We start from the raw sequence: 10,448 nt of genomic DNA, 5'->3' as shown, positions 1-10,448 counted from the left end.
TATTTCTTAGGAATAGTTTTTGTTTTGCAAATTTTAGTAGTTGGTAGTTTTAGCGAACTTATAGTTTGCGTCATATTGTTTGTTCCCTGTTGTATATAAATTACTAATACAATTTAAGGGTTCTCGATACGAATTCATGGGTGAAGATTTAGGTACCCGAAATTTATGCTTGGGACAGTTTCTCCCGCTTTTAGGGTGCGCAGGATCAATGTTAGCCTCCGGGACTCTGCGATATCGTCTCTTCATTTTCCGATCCAGTTTTACCGTCTATCTTGCCGTGTTCGTGAGTGTTGCTGCTAGAAAACATCGCATCGTATCGCTACAGGTACGTACTTATTAATCACTTTTACTAGTTATTTTATTAAAATGTAATCTGATATTTAAAATCATATTTATGTAGGATAATTTAGTCTTTCTTGATCTTAACTTAATCCAAAATATTTTTTGCAATAGCTAAAATTTGCAAAAAAATTAATTTTAGTCTAATTCAGCAGACATTTTTTCTTAACAATAAACTAGTCTGTCAAAGACATAATAATAATAAAAGTTAATTTTATAAGTAAATTTATATTCAAAAACGCTAATGGTTCTTGTGGCAGTAAATATAAAACTTAAAAACCTGAATTCCAAGTTTATCTAGAAAAACGTTTCTTACTGCAGTATTTATATGGGTGTATGCAAGGAAATGCTTTAGTTATGTCATTTAACACGGCAAAAAATGTTTATTTTCATTTTTGATTTATCTCACTTAAATAGTGGGAAATAAATGTGCGTTGCAGTATTCCTGTCAGCCAAAACAATACTAACTGAGAAAAACACAGATTTATGGAACTCCTTTATTTCTAGTAATTTATATAAAACTTAACTGTTTATTTATTGAAATATTTGTTTTAAGCATTAACGTGGAAAATGTTGATAAAACATGCATTTAACCACCATTATCATGAAAATTTGTTACATAAAAACATACCCTTAGTCGTTATATTAGGAAATTATTATTGGGGCTTAATATAACAAATGGGGATTCCTCAAGTAAAGTAACTTGATATTTTAAAGAAATACTTGACTTAACTTAAAAGCTTAAATAATACCTTATATTACCTAATATTCAAATCGAGTTGGTTCGAAAATGTCGATAGTAGTGTTGGTCATAATTGAATAATCTTAAAAATCACATCAAAAAGTAATAAAATAAAATTTTTACAGGACAACATATGGAAGATCTTAAATAAAAAAATGTTGTATTAGAGCCTTTTTACACGTCTTAAAATTACATTAAAAATGTTAGTTTAGACGATTTTTAAAAAATATTTCGCTAGATTTTATTTGAAAAATATTGAATCTGCTTTATATTTTTTAAGAGAATTAGGGCAATTTGTATTTTCCCTAATAGCAGATAAGATAATGTATAACCAAGCATTAAATATGATTTGTACTGCCTTTATAAGCAATGTTTTATAATCTGAGCTTCATGGAGTTGTATTTGATAGTTACCACCATGATGAAACAAGTTTTGTAATTTGATTGCTGCATGGAGCAGTATTTGACAGTTACCACCATTTTGACAGATTTAAATATGTTCAGAATGGACGTGTTGCCTGTCAAAATTTAATTTGTGAAGCCATAAAGTACAAATAACGTAGTTTAAAACTAATTCAAACGATTTTCAAGTGATTGTTGTAGTTTTATAGCTCTATGGTTCCCATTCTGTCAGTTGACACGTTTGTAATAGATTCAATTCGGTTCGAAACATACAGGGTATATATTTTTTAGTATAAATATTTATAAAAATTTGAAATTTTGGAAGTAAGATAAATTCGATGTTAACCGGAAGTACATGTCAACTTGCTTATTTTAAATGGAACACCTTGTATATTGTATTTTTGAATAGTCCTATCATACCTCCTAATCTCAATAAGATAGAGCAAAACGGCTTGCATGTTCTTATCTTAACTTTTTGAGATCTATTGCGGGGTCATATTAGAATATTTGACACCTGTCAAAATTAAAGATATTACCAAATGATAGTTCTCAAAAAGTGTCATTTTTCAAACGTCAATATCTGGAAAACCGTTGTAGATAGATATAGGTTATGATTAGAGCCCGGATTTCCAGAAATTTAGCTTTTTTGGTAAATAATAAAAGCAACCAAATTTTGACATCTAATGCACAAAAATGCTTATTTGCTGCTAATTTTTGTATGGTTTTATTTTGAATAGGTTAATTTACAATTGCAATAGTTATATTGAGCTTCTTAGAGACAAAAACATACCAATTATCTGTTGCAAAATGGGCAAGTATCAATTTATACATTTAAACTGTTCAAATAATTTCCAAATGATCCGAAGTAGTCTAAAAAAATTTAAAAACATTTCAAATAACTATAGAAGCTCCAAAATGCCTTGCAGCCAAAATGCTGAGCTTACAAAACAACCTAGAAGTATCCAAAAGCTTTTAGAATAGTCTAAAAGCTTCCAAATGCTTTTCAACTTATCTATAGAAGTTCTCAAAAGCTTTCAAGACAGTCTAAAAGCTTCCGTATGCTTCTAGAGCAGTTTAACAGCTTCCAAAAGTTTTCAGAATCGTCTGCAAGGTTGCAAATGCCTTAAAAGCAGTCTAGAACCTTCAATGCTCTTAAAACTGTTCAAACACTTTCCAAATGCTCCTAAAGTAGTCTAAATAGGTTTTGAAACACTACAGAAACTCAAAAATATGTCTAAAGCCTTCCAAAACAGTCTAGAAGCTTTCAAAAGCTTTTAGAACACTCTAAAAGCTTCCAAATAATTTTAAACTAGTCTAGAAGCTCTTAAAAAAATTTAAAGCAGTTTAAAGGCTTCCATAAGTTTGTAGAATCGTCCATTCAAATCTTTTAAAAGCAATCCAAAACCTTCAAAGCTTTTTAAAATCTCCAGAAACCTTTCAAATGCTCCTAAAGTAGTATAAAAAGATTTCAAAATACTACAGTAACTCCAAAATGCTTCTAGAGCAATCGAACGCCCTCCAAAAGCTTTTAGAACAGTCCGGAAGTTTTCAAAACATTTTAGAGCAGGTTAAAAGCTTCCAAACTTTTCTAGAACCGTCTACAAGATTACAAATGCTTAAAAGCAGTCCAGAACCTTTAATGCTACTAAAGTAGTCTAAAATGATTTCAAATCACTACATAAACTCCAAAATGCTTTTAATAAGCAGTCGGAAGACTTTTAAACAATCTAGAAGCTTTCAAAAGCTTTTAGAACAGTCTAAAAAATTCCAAATGCTCTTCAACTAGTCTAGAAGCTCGCAAAAGATATCAAAACAGTCTCGAAGCTTCAATATGCTCTTTATACTGTACAAAAACTTACTCCAAATACTCCTCAAGTAACTCTACGGGAACTCCAAAATGCTTCCCAATCAGTCAAAAGCCTTCCAAAACGGCCTAAAGAACTTCCAAATGCATCTAAATCATTTCAGATCCTTCAGTATGCTCTTTAAATAGTTCAAAAAGATTTTGAAAGTTTTCAAAATAGTCTAAAATCTTGAATTTGAACTCAAAAAAAGTTAAAAAATTTGCATCTCTGAAAGAGTTTTGTGATTTTTTACAGATTTTTATGCTTTTTTGAAAAAATAATTTAGCTTTTTTTCACAATTTTAGTGCTTTCTAATCCGAACTCTAATTTTGATAAATGAAAAATATTTCAAATGTATACGAGCATTCAAAAATACAATAATATACAGGGTGTTCCAATTAAAATAATAAAGTTGACATCAACTTCCGGTTAAACCGAAACGACAAACAGAAGAAAATATTTTTAAAACATAGCACTCATAAAATTTCCAAAATTTCAAATTTCTATTAATATTGGATCCTAATAAACTTTTAACGGTTTGGTTGGCTAACCCTGTATATTTGTATATCACAACTGTCAAAATTGTATTTTTCTTCTTCTTGTACCATCCCCTAACGGAGGTTGGCTATCAACATAGCTATGCGCACTTTATTTGCAGTTACGCAGAATAGTTTGAGAAGGATGTCATTGAGAAACATTCTCTTAGGGTGATCAACCATAAAGTTCTCCTTCTACCCTGACGCGTTTTTTCCTCCATAATGTTTTGCAGCAATTGGTATTTTCAACCTCTAATAATGTGTGCAAAATATTCGAGTTTCCATTTTTTTAGCGTTTTATAAATCTCTTCCAACATGCTGGTTTATTTCAGCTGTTTCAACAGTCCATGTTTCGGCACCATATAATAGAGTTGAAAATACATAGCATCGAAGCATTCTTGTCCTCAATTTTAAGTGTACGCTTTTGTTGCAAAGAAACTTCTTGAGTTTGATAAAAGACATTCTGGCTGTCTCAATTCTGGCTTTTATTTCTTTTAACTGTTCAGCAGTTTCATTTATTATTGTGCCTAAATATTTGTAATGTACTCTTTCTATTGAAGTGTTATCAATTGTTAAGTTTGCGTCTATAATTTATTGTTTTGTGATAACCATATGCCTACTTTCTTTTTTTCAATTTCATATTGTGTCCATATCCCTTACAAAAGCCATTTGTTCTTTGCAGCAAATTCCGCAGATCTTCAACGCTGTCTGTTGTCACCACTGCATCGTCGGCATATCTAAAATTGTTATATTGCTTCTATAAGAGCTTCCTCAAAGATTGTCTGACTGTAAACATTGAATAGGAGAGAAGACAAAATACACCCTTGCCGAACACCACGTTATACTTCCATATTTTTAGACAAACAGTCATATAATCTTAGCTTTTTGCCCCCAGTATACAGGTTTGCTATTAGTCTTATTTCCCAATAGTATCAATATAAAAGCTTTCTTAAAGTTTATAAAGCAGATATCTTGATTTACGTCCAAACATCTCTGCATAAGATCATTCAATCCAAACAGTGCTCCCCTTGTATCCATACCCTTTCTGAACCCTAGCAGGATTTCCACATCTAATTTTGCAAAACTAGTAAAATCGTTCGGTATTCAGAACAACATTTTGCGTTTTTTGGGCAGCGTTATAAATGTGGATTGAAGCCAACTTTAGGAATAATGCCAGTCGCATATACAGCGTTTGAGATTAACAATGATGTCGGTGGAGTCACTATCAATGAACTTTAGCAGTTCCATTCTTTTCCATTTTTAGTCTGTTGAATGGTATGAAACACTTCTTTTTTTAAGGATTTCTGCTCTTGTGTTTTCTGCAAAATCAAGACTCAATTTCGATTTAGTGTCATTAAAAGGGTTTTGATGTAATTGGTCCATTCTGTAAGTTGTTTGTTGACATCTGTTAAGAGCTTCCCTTCTCTATTCTTCAGTACGGTGGAAAATTTATGCTTTGTTTAGGCCTGTCATTTCTTTGATTTTCTTATCATACTCCTCTATTTCTGTGCAGTTTCCTTTTACTGTATGTTTGATTTTATTGATGTTGTTCTTGTTTTGTGTTCTTTCTTCCATACTTTTCAAATTTTGTTCATTCATCCATAATAGTTTTGCTTCGAGCTTGTTTGGTAGAGCCTGCCTTGTCCATAGTATTTTGAATACAGTTTCATTTAAGATTAACATCTGGGTGATTAAAACTGGTTTGTGTTGAGATTTTTATTTTTTTGTTTATTTCTTTTGTTCTAGCGCCCCCCTATCAGCTACTGAAAAATAGATGAAATTATCGTATTTACCGGCTGTCAAAACCCCTTAATACAAATTTTAAGAAATCTGTATGAAAAGACCTTGATGATATAATAAAAAATCAAGAACAAAATTTCAACTTTCACACCCTGTATCTTTCTTAATATTTCTTATTATTAACTTTATTTATTTCATAATTTTTTCTTTATTTCTTCAGTGGCATAGATACAGAATGGTCGAATGGTTTTCATTTTATTTTCTACGTCACTAGATATTTTTCAAAAATTACAGTTTTTTTTACTTTTCTTGTGAAATTTAAAAAAATAAGTATCTCTTATAAAATTCTGATTAGAAACTTAGTTTACGAGATGATTGAGTTATTACGTTCAAAGACCCAACCCAACTTAAAAATTGTCTTGGAAATGGTAAAAATTGAATAAAGAAGCTTAAAAAATGTTTTTGTAGCCTTTCATAGTTTCCAGACAAATTGAAAGACTTTAGTCTGGAAAATTGTCTTAGAAACCAATAAATTTACTTTGAAACAGTGAAGATTGACTTGAGTGGCTTAAAATTGTCTTTGTAACCAGTTTTCATAAGCTTTGTTCGGGTTTTTGATTCTGAACGGTTTTGAATATGGGTTTGGACCATTTGCACGACAATTTTTATATAGTGCTGTTAATCAGTACACAACAACACATATCCCGTCCATGTAGATAGCTCAAATCAGTTCGAGAACATTTCCTGAACGGTTTAGAATCTTGCACCCCGAATAAAGTTTTCAGACAAATTGAAGGACTTTAGTCTTGAAAATTGACTTGAGAGGCTTAAAAACTGTCTTTGTAAGAAAGAGAAAAAGAAAAAATTGACTTGTAGACATGAAAAACTACTTTCTCTAGAATTTTTGACTACAAATTCACATATTTGAAGTAAGTTTTCATAATTTGAAAACACATTTTAACATTTTAGTCTTGAAAATAGTCTTATTTATTTAACAGGATATTGACATTGAACATTGACTTGAATACTATCTTTTCAAGTTTTTTTACTTTGCTTTTCATTTTATTGGACTCTGGACTATTTTTAGGGCTTTAAAACTGCTATCAGCTTGGAAAATCGACTTTTAAGGCTACTTTCAGTTAGTTTTTGACATAGCAGACTTGTACACTGTCCATAGTCTGAAAAATGTCATTTCAAGCTTCTTCACTATTAAATTGAATTCTACACTCAACGGTGCAAAAAATTGGAGCATTTCTAAGAAATTCGGACTGTTTTTAATGCTTTAAGACTAAAAAATCGAGTTTAATACTATTTACAATATTACAAGTTAGGTTTCAGACATTTTAGTGAGGAAATTAAAAAAATGTGACACTAAATGCTACGATGTTAGAATTGAATTAGTTCTAAAATTTAATTTGGACTGTTTTCAGTGTTTAATTGAATTCTAGACTTCTTTTAATCCAGAAAATTAAGTTGTACACCAATTAAAGTCCTGAAAATAGACTTTTGGACTCTCTTTAGTCTTAGTAAAGTCCTTTTTGTCAAAAGTCAACTTTTAGACTATTTTTAGTAGGAAAAAATGAGTTTTATGCCCAACAATCTTTGTCTTTATTTCCGGACAAGTGCTTGAAATCCAGTTTCAGACACTCGTGATTCAGACAATGGATTGCAGTCTGAAAAAATAAATTTTAATACTATTCCTAGTAGTAAATAACAAGTTTTTAAACTATTCAGTACAAATTTGGACCCTCACAAGTCTTGAATGATCAGTTTTAAACTAGTTAGTCCAAAAATCTTGCTAACTAACGGTACTTTCATAACCTATTGTTAAAAAATACCCTGTACAAAGTCCCAAAGGGCTATTCAATTATTCAAACATTATCCACTAAATTACTTATTCATTATTATGGAGTACTCTGTAGATTACATTTCCTGACAAGCAATTAATTTTTAATAAAATCTTGATTGAAAAATTTTATTGGATCATTTTAGCAAAACAGGATAACTGGTAAAATTGTTTCCTTGTTGAAGTAGTTATTTTGTAATTATTATTATTATTAATTCAAAAATTATAATATTATGTTTCACATAGCAACGAACAACATAAAATTGTTAAAGCCATAGGATTAAGTCACACAAAACAAAATCGAAAGGCGTACTTAAACTATGTTTATTAATTAATACTATATAAAATTTTTAGCCTTGTCATCACCTGTTTAATTTGATTAGCGTTTGTTTGACCAAAGTATCTTTCAATCAAACGTAATAAAAATATTTGCTTTTATAATAGAAGTTTTCCTGGCGAAATATTTTACTTCTAACCGATGAGGTGAGAATAATTATGTAGATCCAGGCTATTAGTGGCTGCCTAACCGATTATTTTGTTTAGTAACGAGTCTGTTTGATTTACATCTTTTATTTTGGTTACGGTTTTCTTAAAAGTTAAGATTTTAAGTAAATATGTGTTTTAAGTCCTAAAAATCACACCGTTGCAAATATTGCCAATACACCTTGGGTAAAGTCGAACGTATTGTCAGTTTGTTAATTGTAGAATAAATATGCTTTTTTTCATAAATAACTTGGTAAAATAATATAAAATTTCTTGTCCTTAGGTTGTTGGAATGATTGCAATTTTTACTTTGCAATTTTCAATCGTAGGTAGATACCAGCTTGCATATTTTAAATGGGGCCCCCTGTATATTATTAAATTTTTTATTTGACGACTCTATGTTTGTTTCATGATTTATAACCTATATCTATATTTAACTGTTTTAAAGATAACTTTTGAGTATCATAGCTTCTATTCCATAAAGTAAAATTTCATATACTGGGAATTTCATATTCGAATGAGAAAACAGAAATTTCATGTTGTTACGGTTTGGGCCTACTATGCTCGATACTTCCGAATGAGCACTCGATTCGGGATGAAAAGGATAGTGAATTTAGGAACGCGGTAAAGTTTAAATAGTGGAATAATTGTGGAATTGTAGTAGTGTTTTTAGTAGCTAAATTAAATATTGTACGGAGTGTTTTGAAGTGTAAATAAATTTATTAATTGTTGAGTTAAATTGACTTTGTGTAAACCCACGGGAAAATCGTAACAATATAAACGAACTGTTAAAAATAGAGCGGGAAGAATGTGCTGATGATTGAGCTTGCTGATGGTCCAGAAATTTCAACAGAAGAACTGAATAATGTGTTGAATAACAGTCTCGCAAAAATATATTTCATTTACGTTATTGTAGACTGAAGACCAATCATGTTTTTTCAAGTGATAAACAAATCTTGCTTGCTTCACCATAAAATCGCATATAAGATGTTTACACTAGATGCCTCTAATTACAGAACTATAATTTGAGCCATATGATACACCTTTCAAGAGTGTCACTGTACAGATAATCTAAACTACTTAGAGTTATTGTTAAAAAAGGATAGTTTGTCTAAATCGTTGTGATACAATAATTGACAACATATCTAATTTAAGCTTATTATCTTTTAGCAATTCAACATTAAAGCCTCCTGATATGCAATTGGTTTTTTCGTCCCATACCGACATTAAGTTTTTCAATAAATTTTTGTAATTTGTTATTAGTTTCTGCATACAACTGAACTACCACATTAAAATACAACGTGGAGTAAGACAGGGTTGCATACTGTCGCCCTTACACAACCTATACTCTGATCGAATATTTAAGGAAGCATTGGAAGGAATATCACACCTCGGCATCAAAATAAATATGGAGAGCCAATAACAACAATCAGATATGCTGATGATACAGTGATTTTAGCAAACACAATCGAGGGACTACAGTTGCTTATAAACAAAATGGGCGACGTGGGAAAGACACAAGGTCTAAAAATCAATATAACCAAATCTATGATATTCAGCAGGCAACCACACAATGGCACTACCCTAGAACTGAATGGAAGCTAAATTGAACGTGTCTTAAAGTTCAAATACCTTGGTAGTATTGTTACAGAGGATCTAAACCCGGACTGCGAGATAAAGTTCTGAATAGAGATTGCTCGGGCAACTTTTAATAATATGAGATCCTTTCTTTGCAATGACAACCTGAACCTGAAGTTAAGACAACGCATGGTTGAATGCTATGTATGGTCGGTATTGCTGTAGAGTAGAGACGTGGACTCTGAAGGTCAGGACGATGAACCAACTGGAGGCTTTCGAAATGTGGCTTCACAGAAGAATGCTTCGTATTCCGTGGACACAACATGCTACAAACTAGAATGTACTACGAAGAGCAAACACCGAAAGACAACTCTTGACTACCGTAAAATGCCGAAAGCCATCATATCTTGGACATATTTTGAGAGGTGATAAATATCGTCTATTACAGCTCATACTAAAGGGCAAGATTGAGGAGCGTCGCGGAGCTGGAAGAGAGAAACAGTCGTGGCTCAGAAATATTCGGAATTGGACCGGCATAAGAGGGGCTGGTGAACTTTTTCGCTTGGCGGAGGACCGTACAGCTTTTGCCATGGTGATCGCCATGTAAATACAAACAACCACAATTGTTACCCCCTGATAATAGCAGTCTACTACAGCACACTCAATTTCACGTGCAATTGAAACTTTACTCACATCTTAACTCCATAGTTTTATGTGTATAAATAGCGTTTCCCCTCGTGTTGTCCTTTTTTACAGCAAAAACTGGCAACCAGTTTAAAGTTTTTTATCCCTATCTACTTGAGCACTTCATCGGATTTCTAGTGCTCTGTTATACAGAGTATTTTACAGTTGTTATGATCCTTTAGTTGCTCACATAATACGTCAACGAAGTTACCCAACGACTACACATTTTGGTGAATTTAGCTGGTGATTCAATGG

General features: G+C 31.6%; 1 protein-coding gene across 1 annotated transcript in view; it reads left to right on the top strand.

Moving 5' to 3' along the window:
* Positions 1-271: 271 nt before the first annotated feature.
* Positions 272-10,448, top strand: part of LOC145738810 (protein qui-1) — a 294,747-nt gene continuing 284,570 nt past the window's right edge. Inside the window, exon 1 of the mRNA XM_081993876.1 lies at positions 272-325. The gene's annotated coding sequence lies outside the window, so the exon portion shown is untranslated. The remainder of the gene's footprint in view (positions 326-10,448) is intronic.

Source organism: Ips typographus, linkage group LG16, assembly GCF_016097725.1.
Source record: "Ips typographus isolate SLU linkage group LG16, UJ_Ityp_2.0, whole genome shotgun sequence".
Lineage (NCBI taxonomy): Eukaryota > Metazoa > Arthropoda > Insecta > Coleoptera > Curculionidae > Ips > Ips typographus.
The sequence above is the reverse complement of the archived record's forward strand: the minus strand, read 5'-3'. Positions and strand labels throughout refer to the sequence as shown.